We start from the raw sequence: 15259 nt of genomic DNA, 5'->3' as shown, positions 1-15259 counted from the left end.
GACTTGTGCTCAGGAGGGCTGCTGCCTGGGCACACCCCTGTCAAGTGAAGGAGATTTACTTGGTGCATTCACAAGTGAACTCTTAGCTGGGGATAGCAACTGCAGGGAGGCCACATATCTCTTTGTGGATGTGTGAAGGTGGAAGAGGCCTATTCCTGATGCACCCCAAAGTATATAAATGCTACAAGTGCAAACATTCCCAGGACACAGTGCAGCAGATGGATTTGCATATGATGATGTCATCCCATCATCTGCATATGAAAAGAAAAGGGATAGGCAGGGAACTGCCCACCTGTGCCCACGGCAGGGCACAGTGGTCTTTCATTGGTGCCACCAGGTTGACTCCTAGTCCGCTCCCCCATGTGGCGTTCAAGGTGGGTCACTGGCGTCACAAGGGGGGTGCGGTCCCCACCGGGTGTCACCATCTGAGGGATGACACCAAAGTGCTGGCTCCCCCTCACTGACAAGAGCCGGGTGCTGCATTACATGCAGCACTCGGGTCCTAGCACAGTGAGGGAGAAGGCATTCAAACAGGCAGGTCCCCGGGGGCAGCCTGCACCTCCAGCACCCTCCAATGTAAAAAAAAAAAGAGGGTGTTCGGCCTGTGTGGCCACGCCCCCTGATTTTCCAGCATGCGGCTGAGCCGCGCGCACTTAGTGGTCCATTCTCTCCCGACCCACACCAGGTGCGAAGTCAGGTAAGGACGCCAATGAGGTGGGCTACCACTGCTACAGCTCTTTGAAGCATTCAAGCTGATTTCTTGCAGCTGCTTGACCATGCAACAGCTCCAGGCCTGCTCTTCAAAGCAAGTGAAACAGTGTGGTTCGTGCACCACCATCTATTGGTTGTATATGCAAAGCACACTTGAATGGCACAACAGCAAAGATGTAGGCAAAAAGCACAGAGGAGAAGAGTTCAGGATGACAGAGTGAAGCACTGAGAAAGAGGTTAAAATGAAGAGAGTGTTGAAAAAAATTGAGTAAATACTACCACAGTAAAAAAAAAGCTGACTTTTACCAGAAATTATTAGGGGAAAGCGCGAACGCAGTCCCCACTACCACAAATTATGCAGTCGAGTTTCCCGCATTTGGAGAAATCGCAGGGGTCAACACACCCAGAGTGCAATGGATGAGCCTCGTCCTGAGAGAACCACCTTTGTGATCATGGTATCTCCTTTGCTAGATAAGTATGAGGTGGACTTGTGCTCAGGAGGGCTGCTGCCTGTGCACAACCCTGTCAAGTGAAGGAGATTTACTTGGTGCATTCACAAGTGAACTCTTAGCTGGGGATAGCAACTGCAGGGAGGCCACATATCTCTTTGTGGATGTGTGAAGGTGGAAGAGGCCTATTCCTGATGCACCCCAAAGTATATAAATGCTACAAGTGCAAACATTCCCAGGACACAGTGCAGCAGATGGATTTGCATATGATGATGTCATCACATCATCTGCATATGAAAAGAAAAGGGATAGGCAGGGCACTGCCCACCTGTGCCCGCCGCAGGGCACAGTGGTCTTTCATTTGTGCCACCAGGTTGACTCCTAGTCCGCTCCCCCATGTGGCGTTCAAGGTGGTTTACTGGCGTCACAAGGGGGGTGCGGTCCCCACCGGGTGTCACCATCTGAGTGATGACACCAAAGTGCTGGCTCCCCCTCTCTGACAGGAGCCGGGTGCTGCATTACATGCAGCACTCGGGTCCTAGCACAGTGAGGGAGAAGGCATTCAAACAGGCAGGTCCCCGGGGGCAGCCTGCACCTCCAGCACCCTCCAATGTAAAAAAAAAAAAAGAGGGTGTTCGGCCTGTGTGGCCACGCCCCCTGATTTTCCGGCGTGCGGCTGAGCCGCGCGCACTTAGTGGTCCATTCTCTCCCGACCCACACCAGGTGCGAAGTCAGGTAAGGACGCCAATGAGGTGGGCTACCACTGCTACAGCTCTTTGAAGCATTCAAGCTGATTTCTTGCAGCTGCTTGACCATGCAACAGCTCCAGGCCTGCTCTTCAAAGCCAGTGAAACAGTGTGGTTCGTGCACCACCATCTATTGGTTGTATATGCAAAGCACACTTGAATGGCACAACAGCAAAGATGTAGGCAAAAAGCACACAGGAGAAGAGTTCAGGATGACAGAGTGAAGCACTGAGAAAGAGGTTAAAAAGAATAGAGTGTTGAAAAAAATGGAGTAAATACTACCACAGTAAAAAAAAGCTGACTTTTACCAGAAATTATTAGGGGAAAGCACGAACGCAGTCCCCCACTACCACAAATTATGCAGTCGAGTTTCCCACATTTGGAGAAATCGCAGGGGTCAACACACCCAGAGTGCAATGGATGAGCCTCGCCCTGGGAGAACCATCTTTGTGATCATGGCATCTCCTCTGCTAGGTAAGTATGAGGTGGACTTGTGCTCAGGAGGGCTGCTGCCTGGGCACACCCCTGTCAAGTGAAGGAGATTTACTTGGTGCATTCACAAGTGAACTCTTAGCTGGGGATAGCAACTGCAGGGAGGCCACATATCTCTTTGTGGATGTGTGAAGGTGGAAGAGGCCTATTCCTGATGCACCCCAAAGTATATAAATGCTACAAGTGCAAACATTCCCAGGACACAGTGCAGCAGATGGATTTGCATATGATGATGTCATCCCATCATCTGCATATGAAAAGAAAAGGGATAGGCAGGGAACTGCCCACCTGTGCCCACGGCAGGGCACAGTGGTCTTTCATTGGTGCCACCAGGTTGACTCCTAGTCCGCTCCCCCATGTGGCGTTCAAGGTGGGTCACTGGCGTCACAAGGGGGGTGCGGTCCCCACCGGGTGTCACCATCTGAGGGATGACACCAAAGTGCTGGCTCCCCCTCACTGACAGGAGCCGGGTGCTGCATTACATGCAGCACTCGGGTCCTAGCACATTGAGTGAGAAGGCATTCAAACAGGCAGGTCCCCGGGGGCAGCCTGCACCTCCAGCACCCTCCAATGTAAAAAAAAAAAGAGGGTGTTCGGCCTGTGTGGCCACGCCCCCTGATTTTCCAGCATGCGGCTGAGCCGCGCGCACTTAGTGGTCCATTCTCTCCCGACCCACACCAGGTGCGAAGTCAGGTAAGGACGCCAATGAGGTGGGCTACCACTGCTACAGCTCTTTGAAGCATTCAAGCTGATTTCTTGCAGCTGCTTGACCATGCAACAGCTCCAGGCCTGCTCTTCAAAGCAAGTGAAACAGTGTGGTTCGTGCACCACCATCTATTGGTTGTATATGCAAAGCACACTTGAATGGCACAACAGCAAAGATGTAGGCAAAAAGCACACAGGAGAAGAGTTCAGGATGACAGAGTGAAGCACTGAGAAAGAGGTTGAAACGAAGAGAGTGTTGAAAAAAATGGAGTAAACACTACCACAGTAAAAAAAAAGCTTACTTTTACCAGAAATTATTAGGGGAAAGCACGAACGCAGTCCCCCACTACCACAAATTATGCAGTCAAGTTTCCCGCATTTGGAGAAATCGCAGGTGTCAACACACCCAGAGTGCAATGGATGAGCCTCGCCCTGGGAGAACCACCTTTGTGATCATGGTATCTCCTCTGCTAGGTAAGTATGAGGTGGACTTGTGCTCAGGAGGGCTGCTGCCTGGGCACACCCCTGTCAAGTGAAGGAGATTTACTTGGTGCATTCACAAGTGAACTCGTAGCTGGGGATAGCAACTGCAGGGAGGCCACATATCTCTTTGTGGATGTGTGAAGGTGGAAGAGGCCTATTCCTGATGCACCCCAAAGTATATAAATGCTACAAGTGCAAACATTCCCAGGACACAGTGCAGCAGATGGATTTGCATATGATGATGTCATCCCATCATCTGCATATGAAAAGAAAAGGGATAGGCAGGGCACTGCCCACCTGTGCCCGCCGCACGGCACAGTGGTCTTTCATTGGTGCCACCTGGTTGACTCCTAGTCCGCTCCCCCATGTGGCGTTCATGGTGGGTCACTGGCGTCACAAGGGGGGTGCGGTCCCCACCGGGTGTCACCATCTGAGGGATGGCACCAAAGTGCTGGCTCCCCCTCACTGACAGGAGCCGGGTGCTGCATTACATGCAGCACTCGGGTCCTAGCACAGTGAGGGAGAAGGCATTCAAACAGGCAGGTCCCCGGGGGCAGCCTGCACCTCCAGCACCCTCCAATGTAAAAAAAAAAAGAGGGTGTTCGGCCTGTGTGGCCACGCCCCCTGATTTTCCGGCGCTCGGCTGAGCTGCGCGCACTTAGTGGTCCATTCTCTCCCGACCAACACCAGGTGCGAAGTCAGGTAAGGACGCCAATGAGGTGGGCTACCACTGCTACAGCTCTTTGAAGCATTCAAGCTGATTTCTTGCAGCTGCTTGACCATGCAACAGCTCCAGGCCTGCTCTTCAAAGCAAGTGAAACAGTGTGGTTCGTGCACCACCATCTATTGGTTGTATATGCAAAGCACACTTGAATGGCACAACAGCAAAGATGCAGGCAAAAAGCACACAGGAGAAGAGTTCAGGATGACAGAGTGAAGCACTGAGAAAGAGATTAAAAAGAAGAGAGTGTTAAAAAAAATTGAGTAAATACTACCCCAGAAAAAAAAAAGCTGACTTTTACCAGAAATTATTAGGGGAAAGCGCGAACGCAGTCCCCACTACCACAAATTATGCAGTCGAGTTTCCCGCATTTGGAGAAATCGCAGGGGTCAACACACCCAGAGTGCAATGGATGAGCCTCGCCCTGAGAGAACCACCTTTGTGATCATGGTATCTCCTTTGCTAGATAAGTATGAGGTGGACTTGTGCTCAGGAGGGCTGCTGCCTGTGCACAACCCTGTCAAGTGAAGGAGATTTACTTGGTGCATTCACAAGTGAACTCTTAGCTGGGGATAGCAACTGCAGGGAGGCCACATATCTCTTTGTGGATGTGTGAAGGTGGAAGAGGCCTATTCCTGATGCACCCCAAAGTATATAAATGCTACAAGTGCAAACATTCCCAGGACACAGTGCAGCAGATGGATTTGCATATGATGATGTCATCACATCATCTGCATATGAAAAGAAAAGGGATAGGCAGGGCACTGCCCACCTGTGCCCGCCGCAGGGCACAGTGGTCTTTCATTTGTGCCACCAGGTTGACTCCTAGTCCGCTCCCCCATGTGGCGTTCAAGGTGGTTTACTGGCATCACAAGGGGGGTGCGGTCCCCACCGGGTGTCACCATCTGAGTGATGACACCAAAGTGCTGGCTCCCCCTCACTGACAGGAGCCGGGTGCTGCATTACATGCAGCACTCGGGTCCTAGCACAGTGAGGGAGAAGGCATTCAAACAGGCAGGTCCCCGGGGGCAGCCTGCACCTCCAGCACCCTCCAATGTAAAAAAAAAAAGAGGGTGTTCGGCCTGTGTGGCCACGCCCCCTGATTTTCCGGCGTGCGGCTGAGCCGTGCGCACTTAGTGGTCCATTCTCTCCCGACCCACACCAGGTGCGAAGTCAGGTAAGGACGCCAATGAGGTGGGCTACCACTGCTACAGCTCTTTGAAGCATTCAAGCTGATTTCTTGCAGATGCTTGACCATGCAACAGCTCCAGGCCTGCTCTTCAAAGCCAGTGCAACAGTGTGGTTCGTGCACCACCATCTATTGGTTGTATATGCAAAGCACACTTGAATGGCACAACAGCAAAGATGCAGGCAAAAAGCACACAGAAGAAGAGTTCAGGATGACAGAGTGAAGCACTGAGAAAGAGGTTAAAAAGAATAGAGTGTTGAAAAAAATGGAGTAAACACTACCACAGTAAAAAAAAGCTGACTTTTACCAGAAATTATTAGGGGAAAGCGCGAACGCAGTCCCCCACTACCACAAATTATGCAGTCGAGTTTCCCGCATTTGGAGAAATCGCAGGGGTCAACACACCCAGAGTGCAATGGATGAGCCTCGCCCTGGGAGAACCATCTTTGTGATCATGGCATCTTCTCTGCTAGGTAAGTATGAGGTGGACTTGTGCTCAGGAGGGCTGCTGCCTGGGCACACCCCTGTCAAGTGAAGGAGATTTACTTGGTGCATTCACAAGTGAACTCTTAGCTGGGGATAGCAACTGCAGGGAGGCCACATATCTCTTTGTGGATGTGTGAAGGTGGAAGAGGCCTATTCCTGATGCACCCCAAAGTATATAAATGCTACAAGTGCAAACATTCCCAGGACACAGTGCAGCAGATGGATTTGCATATGATGATGTCATCCCATCATCTGCATATGAAAAGAAAAAGGATAGGTAGGGCACTGCCCACCTGTGCCCGCCGCAGGGCACAGTGGTCTTTCATTGGTGCCACCTGGTTGACTCCTAGTCCGCTCCCCCATGTGGCGTTCAAGGTGGGTCACTGGCGTCACAAAGGGGGTGCGGTCCCCACCGGGTGTCACCATCTGAGGGATGACACCAAAGTGCTGGCTCCCCCTCACTGACAGGAGCCGGGTGCTGCATTACATGCAGCACTCGGGTCCTAGCACAGTGAGGGAGAAGGCATTCAAACAGGCAGGTCCCCGGGGGCAGCCTGCACCTCCAGCACCCTCCAATGTAAAAAAAAAAAGAGGGTGTTCGGCCTGTGTGGCCACGCCCCCTGATTTTCCAGCATGCGGCTGAGCCGCGCGCACTTAGTGGTCCATTCTCTCCCGACCCACACCAGGTGCGAAGTCAGGTAAGGACGCCAATGAGGTGGGCTACCACTGCTACAGCTCTTTGAAGCATTCAAGCTGATTTCTTGCAGCTGCTTGACCATGCAACAGCTCCAGGCCTGCTCTTCAAAGCAAGTGAAACAGTGTGGTTCGTGCACCACCATCTATTGGTTGTATATGCAAAGCACACTTGAATGGCACAACAGCAAAGATGTAGGCAAAAAGCACACAGGAGAAGAGTTCAGGATGACAGAGTGAAGCACTGAGAAAGAGATTAAAACGAAGAGAGTGTTGAAAAAAATGGAGTAAATACTACCACAGTAAAAAAAAAGCTTACTTTTACCAGAAATTATTAGGGGAAAGCGCGAACGCAGTCCCCCACTACCACAAATTATGCAGTCAAGTTTCACGCATTTGGAGAAATCGCAGGTGTCAACACACCCAGAGTGCAATGGATGAGCCTCGCCCTGGGAGAACCACCTTTGTGATCATGGTATCTCCTCTGCTAGGTAAGTATGAGGTGGACTTGTGCTCAGGAGGGCTGCTGCCTGGGCACACCCCTGTCAAGTGAAGGAGATTTACTTGGTGCATTCACAAGTGAACTCTTAGCTGGGGATAGCAACTGCAGGGAGGCCACATATCTCTTTGTGGATGTGTGAAGGTGGAAGAGGCCTATTCCTGATGCACCCCAAAGTATATAAATGCTACAAGTGCAAACATTCCCAGGACACAGTGCAGCAGATGGATTTGCATATGATGATGTCATCCCATCATCTGCATATGAAAAGAAAAGGGATAGGCAGGGCACTGCCCACCTGTGCCCGCCGCAGGGCACAGTGGTCTTTCATTGGTGCCACCTGGTTGACTCCTAGTCCGCTCCCCCATGTGGCGTTCATGGTGGGTCACTGGCGTCACAAGGGGGGTGCGGTCCCCACCGGGTGTCACCATCTGAGTGATGACACCAAAGTGCTGGCTCCCCCTCACTGACAGGAGCCGGGTGCTGCATTACATGCAGCACTCGGGTCCTAGCACAGTGAGGGAGAAGGCATTCAAACAGGCAGGTCCCCGGGGGCAGCCTGCACCTCCAGCACCCTCCAATGTAAAAAAAAAAAGAGGGTGTTCGGCCTGTGTGGCCACGCCCCCTGATTTTCCGGCGTGCGGCTGAGCCGCGCGCACTTAGTGGTCCATTCTCTCCCGACCCACACCAGGTGCGAAGTCAGGTAAGGACGCCAATGAGGTGGGCTACCACTGCTACAGCTCTTTGAAGCATTCAAGCTGATTTCTTGCAGATGCTTGACCATGCAACAGCTCCAGGCCTGCTCTTCAATGCCAGTGCAACAGTGTGGTTCGTGCACCACCATCTATTGGTTGTATATGCAAAGCACACTTGAATGGCACAACAGCAAAGATGCAGGCAAAAAGCACACAGAAGAAGAGTTCAGGATGACAGAGTGAAGCACTGAGAAAGAGGTTAAAAAGAATAGAGTGTTGAAAAAAATGGAGTAAACACTACCACAGTAAAAAAAAGCTGACTTTTACCAGAAATTATTAGGGGAAAGCGCGAACGCAGTCCCCCACTACCACAAATTATGCAGTCGAGTTTCCCGCATTTGGAGAAATCGCAGGGGTCAACACACCCAGAGTGCAATGGATGAGCCTCGCCCTGGGAGAACCATCTTTGTGATCATGGCATCTTCTCTGCTAGGTAAGTATGAGGTGGACTTGTGCTCAGGAGGGCTGCTGCCTGGGCACACCCCTGTCAAGTGAAGGAGATTTACTTGGTGCATTCACAAGTGAACTCTTAGCTGGGGATAGCAACTGCAGGGAGGCCACATATCTCTTTGTGGATGTGTGAAGGTGGAAGAGGCCTATTCCTGATGCACCCCAAAGTATATAAATGCTACAAGTGCAAACATTCCCAGGACACAGTGCAGCAGATGGATTTGCATATGATGATGTCATCCCATCATCTGCATATGAAAAGAAAAGGGATAGGCAGGGAACTGCCCACCTGTGCCCACCACAGGGCACAGTGGTCTTTCATTGGTGCCACCAGGTTGACTCCTAGTCCGCTCCCCCATGTGGTGTTCAAGGTGGGTCACTGGCGTCACAAGGGGGGTGCGGTCCCCACCGGGTGTCACCATCTGAGGGATGACACCAAAGTGCTGGCTCCCCCTCAATGACAGGAGCCGGGTGCTGCATTACATGCAGCACTCGGGTCCTAGCACAGTGAGGGAGAAGGCATTCAAACAGGCAGGTCCCCGGGGGCAGCCTGCACCTCCAGCACCCTCCAATGTAAAAAAAAAAAGAGGGTGTTCGGCCTGTGTGGCCACGCCCCCTGATTTTCCAGCATGCGGCTGAGCCGCACGCACTTAGTGGTCCATTCTCTCCCGACCCACACCAGGTGCGAAGTCAGGTAAGGACGCCAATGAGGTGGGCTACCACTGCTACAGCTCTTTGAAGCATTCAAGCTGATTTCTTGCAGCTGCTTGACCATGCAACAGCTCCAGGCCTGCTCTTCAAAGCAAGTGAAACAGTGTGGTTCGTGCACCACCATCTATTGGTTGTATATGCAAAGCACACTTGAATGGCACAACAGCAAAGATGTAGGCAAAAAGCACACAGGAGAAGAGTTCAGGATGACAGAGTGAAGCACTGAGAAAGAGGTTAAAACGAAGAGAGTGTTGAAAAAAATGGAGTAAATACTACCACAGTAAAAAAAAAAGCTTACTTTTACCAGAAATTATTAGGGGAAAGCGCGAACGCAGTCCCCCACTACCACAAATTATGCAGTCGAGTTTCCCGCATTTGGAGAAATCGCAGGGGTCAACACACCCAGAGTGCAATGGATGAGCCTCGACCTGGGAGAACCACCTTTGTGATCATGGTATCTCCTCTGCTAGGTAAGTATGAGGTGGACTTGTGCTCAGGAGGGCTGCTGCCTGGGCACACCCCTGTCAAGTGAAGGAGATTTACTTGGTGCATTCACAAGTGAACTCTTAGCTGGGGATAGCAACTGCAGGGAGGCCACATATCTCTTTGTGGATGTGTGAAGGTGGATGAGGCCTATTCCTGATGCACCCCAAAGTATATAAATGCTACAAGTGCAAACATTCCCAGGACACAGTGCAGCAGATGGATTTGCATATGATGATGTCATCCCATCATCTGCATATGAAAAGAAAAGGGATAGGTAGGGCACTGCCCACCTGTGCCCGCCGCAGGGCACAGTGGTCTTTCATTGGTGCCACCTGGTTGACTCCTAGTCCGCTCCCCCATGTGGCGTTCAAGGTGGGTCACTGGCGTCACAAAGGGGGTGCGGTCCCCACCGGGTGTCACCATCTGAGGGATGACACCAAAGTGCTGGCTCCCCCTCACTGACAGGAGCCGGGTGCTGCATTACATGCAGCACTCGGGTCCTAGCACAGTGAGGGAGAACGCATTCAAACAGGCAGGTCCCCGGGGGCAGCCTGCACCTCCAGCACCCTCCAATGTAAAAAAAAAAAGAGGGTGTTCGGCCTGTGTGGCCACGCCCCCTGATTTTCCAGCATGCGGCTGAGCCGCGCGCACTTAGTGGTCCATTCTCTCCCGACCCACACCAGGTGCGAAGTCAGGTAAGGACGCCAATGAGGTGGGCTACCACTGCTACAGCTCTTTGAAGCATTCAAGCTGATTTCTTGCAGCTGCTTGACCATGCAACAGCTCCAGGCCTGCTCTTCAAAGCAAGTGAAACAGTGTGGTTCGTGCACCACCATCTATTGGTTGTATATGCAAAGCACACTTGAATGGCACAACAGCAAAGATGTAGGCAAAAAGCACACAGGAGAAGAGTTCAGGATGACAGAGTGAAGCACTGAGAAAGAGATTAAAACGAAGAGAGTGTTGAAAAAAATGGAGTAAATACTACCACAGTAAAAAAAAAGCTTACTTTTACCAGAAATTATTAGGGGAAAGCGCGAACGCAGTCCCCCACTACCACAAATTATGCAGTCAAGTTTCACGCATTTGGAGAAATCGCAGGTGTCAACACACCCAGAGTGCAATGGATGAGCCTCGCCCTGGGAGAACCACCTTTGTGATCATGGTATCTCCTCTGCTAGGTAAGTATGAGGTGGACTTGTGCTCAGGAGGGCTGCTGCCTGGGCACACCCCTGTCAAGTGAAGGAGATTTACTTGGTGCATTCACAAGTGAACTCTTAGCTGGGGATAGCAACTGCAGGGAGGCCACATATCTCTTTGTGGATGTGTGAAGGTGGAAGAGGCCTATTCCTGATGCACCCCAAAGTATATAAATGCTACAAGTGCAAACATTCCCAGGACACAGTGCAGCAGATGGATTTGCATATGATGATGTCATCCCATCATCTGCATATGAAAAGAAAAGGGATAGGCAGGGCACTGCCCACCTGTGCCCGCCGCAGGGCACAGTGGTCTTTCATTGGTGCCACCTGGTTGACTCCTAGTCCGCTCCCCCATGTGGCGTTCATGGTGGGTCACTGGCGTCACAAGGGGGGTGCGGTCCCCACCGGGTGTCACCATCTGAGTGATGACACCAAAGTGCTGGCTCCCCCTCACTGACAGGAGCCGGGTGCTGCATTACATGCAGCACTCGGGTCCTAGCACAGTGAGGGAGAAGGCATTCAAACAGGCAGGTCCCCGGGGGCAGCCTGCACCTCCAGCACCCTCCAATGTAAAAAAAAAAAGAGGGTGTTCGGCCTGTGTGGCCACGCCCCCTGATTTTCCGGCGCTCGGCTGAGCTGCGCGCACTTAGTGGTCCATTCTCTCCCGACCCACACCAGGTGCGAAGTCAGGTAAGGACGCCAATGAGGTGGGCTACCACTGCTACAGCTCTTTGAAGCATTCAAGCTGATTTCTTGCAGCTGCTTGACCATGCAACAGCTCCAGGCCTGCTCTTCAAAGCAAGTGAAACAGTGTGGTTCCTGCACCACCATCTATTGGTTGTATATGCAAAGCACACTTGAATGGCACAACAGCAAAGATGCAGGCAAAAAGCACACAGGAGAAGAGTTCAGGATGACAGAGTGAAGCACTGAGAAAGAGATTAAAAAGAAGAGAGTGTTAAAAAAAATGGAGTAAATACTACCCCAGAAAAAAAAAGCGGACTTTTACCAGAAATTATTAGGGGAAAGCGCGAACGCAGTCCCCACTACCACAAATTATGCAGTCAAGTTTCCCGCATTTGGAGAAATCGCAGGGATCAACACACCCAGAGAGCAATGGATGAGCCTCGCCCTGAGAGAACCACCTTTGTGATCATGGTATCTCCTTTGCTAGATAAGTATGAGGTGGACTTGTGCTCAGGAGGGCTGCTGCCTGTGCACAACCCTGTCAAGTGAAGGAGATTTACTTGGTGCATTCACAAGTGAACTCTTAGCTGGGGATAGCAACTGCAGGGAGGCCACATATCTCTTTGTGGATGTGTGAAGGTGGAAGAGGCCTATTCCTGATGCACCCCAAAGTATATAAATGCTACAAGTGCAAACATTCCCAGGACACAGTGCAGCAGATGGATTTGCATATGATGATGTCATCCCATCATCTGCATATGAAAAGAAAAGGGATAGGCAGGGCACAGTGGTCTTTCATTGGTGCCACCTGGTTGACTCCTAGTCCGCTCCCCCATGTGGCGTTCAAGGTGGGTCACTGGCGTCACAAGGGGGGTGCGGTCCACACCGGGTGTCACCACCTGAGGGATGACACCAAAGTGCTGGCTCCCCCTCACTGACAGGAGCCGGGTGCTGCATTACATGCAGCACTCGGGTCCTAGCACAGTGAGGGAGTAGGCATTCAAACAGGCTGGTCCCCGGGGGCAGCCTGCACCTCCAGCACCCTCCAATGTAAAAAAAAAAAAAAAAAAAAAAAAGAGGGTGTTCGGTCTGTGTGGCCACGCCCCCTGATTTTCCGGCGCGCGGCTGAGACGCACGCACTTAGTGGTCCATTCTCTCCCGACGCACACCAGGTGCGAAGTCAGGTAAGGACGCCAATGAGGTGGGCTACCACTGCTACAGCTCTTTGAAGCATTCAAGCTGATTTCTTGCAGCTGCTTGACCATGCAACAGCTCCAGGCCTGCTCTTGAAAGCAAGTGAAGCATTGTGGTTCCTGCATCACCATCTGTTGGTTGTATATGCAAAGCACACTTGAATGGCACAACAGCAAAGATGCAGGCAAAAAGCACACAGGAGAAGAGTTCAGGATGACAGAGTGAAGCACTGAGAAAGAGATTAAAAAGAAGAGAGTGTTGAAAAAAATGGAGTAAATACTACCACAGTAAAAAAAAAGCTGACTTTTAGCAGAAATTATTAGGAGAAAACGCGAACGCAGTCCCCACTACCACAAATTATGCAGTCGAGTTTTCCGCATTTCGAGAAATCGCAGGAGTCAACACACCCAGAGAGCAATGGATGAGCCTCGCCCTGAGAGAACCATCTTTGTGATCATGGTATCTCCTCTGCTAGGTAAGTATGAGGTGGACTTGTGCTCAGGAGGGCTGCTGCCTGGGCACACCCCTGTCAAGTGAAGGAGATTTACTTGGTGCATTCACAAGTGAACTCTTAGCTGGGGATAGCAACTGCAGGGAGGCCACATATCTCTTTGTGGATGTGTGAAGGTGGATGAGGCCTATTCCTGATGCACCCCAAAGTATATAAATGCTACAAGTGCAAACATTCCCAGGACACAGTGCAGCAGATGGATTTGCATATGATGATGTCATCCCATCATCTGCATATGAAAAGAAAAGGGAGAGGCAGGGCACTGCCCACCTGTGCCCGCCGCAGGGCACAGTGGTCTTTCATTGGTGCCACCAGGTTGACTCCTAGTCCGCTCCCCCATGTGGCGTTCAAGGTGGGTCACTGGCGTCACAAGGGGGGTGCGGTCCCCACCGGGTGTCACCATCTGAGGGATGACACCAAAGTGCTGGCTCCCCCTCACTGACAGGAGCCGGGTGCTGCATTACATGCAGCACTCGGGTCCTAGCACAGTGAGGGAGAAGGCATTCAAACAGGCAGGTCCCCGGGGGCAGCCTGCACCTCCAGCACCCTCCAATGTAAAAAAAAAAAGAGGGAGTTCGGCCTGTGTGGCCACGCCCCCTGATTTTCCGGCATGCGGCTGAGCCGCGCGCACTTAGTGGTCCATTCTCTCCCGACCAACACCAGGTGCGAAGTCAGGTAAGGACGCCAATGAGGTGGGCTACCACTGCTACAGCTCTTTGAAGCATTCAAGCTGATTTCTTGCAGCTGCTTGACCATGCAACAGCTCCAGGCCTGCTCTTCAAAGCAAGTGAAACAGTGTGGTTCGTGCACCACCATCTATTGGTTGTATATGCAAAGCACACTTGAATGGCACAACAGCAAAGATGTAGGCAAAAAGCACACAGGAGAAGAGTTCAGGATGACAGAGTGAAGCACTGAGAAAGAGGTTAAAACGAAGAGAGTGTTGAAAAAAATGGAGTAAATACTACCACAGTAAAAAATAGCTGACTTTTACCAGAAATTATTAGGGTAAAGCGCGAACGCAGTCCCCCACTACCACAAATTATGCAGTCGAGTTTCCCGCATTTGGAGAAATCGCAGGAGTCAACACACCCAGAGTGGAATGGATGAGCCTCGCCCTGGGAGAACCACCTTTGTGATCATGGTATCTCCTCTGCCAGGTAAGTATGAGGTGGACTTGTGCTCAGGAGGGCTGCTGCCTGGGCACACCCCTGTCAAGTGAAGGAGATTTACTTGGTGCATTCACAAGTGAACTCTTAGCTGGGGATAGCAACTGCAGGGAGGCCACATATCTCTTTGTGGATGTGTGAAGGTGCAAGAGGCCTATTCCTGATGCACCCCAAAGTATATAAATGCTACAAGTGCAAACATTCCCAGGACACAGTGCAGCAGATGGATTTGCATATGATGATGTCATCCCATCATCTGCATATGAAAAGAAAAGGGATAGGCAGGGCACAGTGGTCTTTCATTGGTGCCACCTGGTTGACTCCTAGTCCGCTCCCCCATGTGGCGTTCAAGGTGGGTCACTGGCGTCACAAGGGGGGTGCGGTCCACACCGGGTGTCACCACCTGAGGGATGACACCAAAGTGCTGGCTCCCCCTCACTGACAGGAGCCGGGTGCTGCATTACATGCAGCACTCGGGTCCTAGCACAGTGAGGGAGTAGGCATTCAAACAGGCTGGTCCCCGGGGGCAGCCTGCACCTCCAGCACCCTCCAATGTAAAAAAAAAAAAAAAAAAAAAAAAGAGGGTGTTCGGTCTGTGTGGCCACGCCCCCTGATTTTCCGGCGCGCGGCTGAGACGCACGCACTTAGTGGTCCATTCTCTCCCGACGCACACCAGGTGCGAAGTCAGGTAAGGACGCCAATGAGGTGGGCTACCACTGCTACAGCTCTTTGAAGCATTCAAGCTGATTTCTTGCAGCTGCTTGACCATGCAACAGCTCCAGGCCTGCTCTTGAAAGCAAGTGAAGCATTGTGGTTCCTGCATCACCATCTGTTGGTTGTATATGCAAAGCACACTTGAATGGCACAACAGCAAAGATGCAGGCAAAAAGCACACAGGAGAAGAGTTCAGGATGACAGAG

General features: G+C 51.6%; 12 non-coding genes across 12 annotated transcripts; all 12 read right to left on the bottom strand.

Annotated features, from left to right (window-relative positions):
• Window positions 1-1027: 1027 nt before the first annotated feature.
• Window positions 1028-1190, bottom strand: LOC148508988 (U1 spliceosomal RNA). Its single transcript, XR_015869515.1, has one exon. It is a non-coding gene; the product is annotated as a U1 spliceosomal RNA (small nuclear RNA).
• A 1034-nt stretch (window positions 1191-2224) lies between these two features.
• On the bottom strand, window positions 2225-2388 carry LOC148508987 (U1 spliceosomal RNA). Its single transcript, XR_015869516.1, has one exon. It is a non-coding gene; the product is annotated as a U1 spliceosomal RNA (small nuclear RNA).
• Window positions 2389-3421: 1033 nt separating this feature from the next.
• On the bottom strand, window positions 3422-3585 carry LOC148508986 (U1 spliceosomal RNA). The gene has a single exon (XR_015869510.1). It is a non-coding gene; the product is annotated as a U1 spliceosomal RNA (small nuclear RNA).
• A 1033-nt stretch (window positions 3586-4618) lies between these two features.
• Window positions 4619-4781, bottom strand: LOC148508985 (U1 spliceosomal RNA). Its single transcript, XR_015869513.1, has one exon. It is a non-coding gene; the product is annotated as a U1 spliceosomal RNA (small nuclear RNA).
• A 1032-nt stretch (window positions 4782-5813) lies between these two features.
• LOC148508984 (U1 spliceosomal RNA) lies at window positions 5814-5977 on the bottom strand. The gene has a single exon (XR_015869506.1). It is a non-coding gene; the product is annotated as a U1 spliceosomal RNA (small nuclear RNA).
• Window positions 5978-7010: 1033 nt separating this feature from the next.
• Window positions 7011-7174, bottom strand: LOC148508983 (U1 spliceosomal RNA). Its single transcript, XR_015869508.1, has one exon. It is a non-coding gene; the product is annotated as a U1 spliceosomal RNA (small nuclear RNA).
• Window positions 7175-8206: 1032 nt separating this feature from the next.
• Window positions 8207-8370, bottom strand: LOC148508982 (U1 spliceosomal RNA). Its single transcript, XR_015869525.1, has one exon. It is a non-coding gene; the product is annotated as a U1 spliceosomal RNA (small nuclear RNA).
• Window positions 8371-9404: 1034 nt separating this feature from the next.
• Window positions 9405-9568, bottom strand: LOC148508981 (U1 spliceosomal RNA). The gene has a single exon (XR_015869523.1). It is a non-coding gene; the product is annotated as a U1 spliceosomal RNA (small nuclear RNA).
• Window positions 9569-10601: 1033 nt separating this feature from the next.
• LOC148508980 (U1 spliceosomal RNA) lies at window positions 10602-10765 on the bottom strand. The gene has a single exon (XR_015869507.1). It is a non-coding gene; the product is annotated as a U1 spliceosomal RNA (small nuclear RNA).
• A 1032-nt stretch (window positions 10766-11797) lies between these two features.
• Window positions 11798-11960, bottom strand: LOC148508979 (U1 spliceosomal RNA). Its single transcript, XR_015869519.1, has one exon. It is a non-coding gene; the product is annotated as a U1 spliceosomal RNA (small nuclear RNA).
• A 1019-nt stretch (window positions 11961-12979) lies between these two features.
• On the bottom strand, window positions 12980-13142 carry LOC148508978 (U1 spliceosomal RNA). Its single transcript, XR_015869518.1, has one exon. It is a non-coding gene; the product is annotated as a U1 spliceosomal RNA (small nuclear RNA).
• Window positions 13143-14174: 1032 nt separating this feature from the next.
• LOC148508977 (U1 spliceosomal RNA) lies at window positions 14175-14338 on the bottom strand. The gene has a single exon (XR_015869512.1). It is a non-coding gene; the product is annotated as a U1 spliceosomal RNA (small nuclear RNA).
• Between the last annotated feature and the right edge of the window lie 921 nt (window positions 14339-15259).

The sequence above is a fragment of the Taudactylus pleione genome, unplaced genomic scaffold (assembly GCF_031769625.1).
Source record: "Taudactylus pleione unplaced genomic scaffold, aTauple2 ptg000333l, whole genome shotgun sequence".
NCBI classification, from domain to species: domain Eukaryota; kingdom Metazoa; phylum Chordata; class Amphibia; order Anura; family Myobatrachidae; genus Taudactylus; species Taudactylus pleione.
Note: the sequence above shows the minus strand (reverse complement) of the source record. Positions and strands in the feature narration are given on the sequence as shown.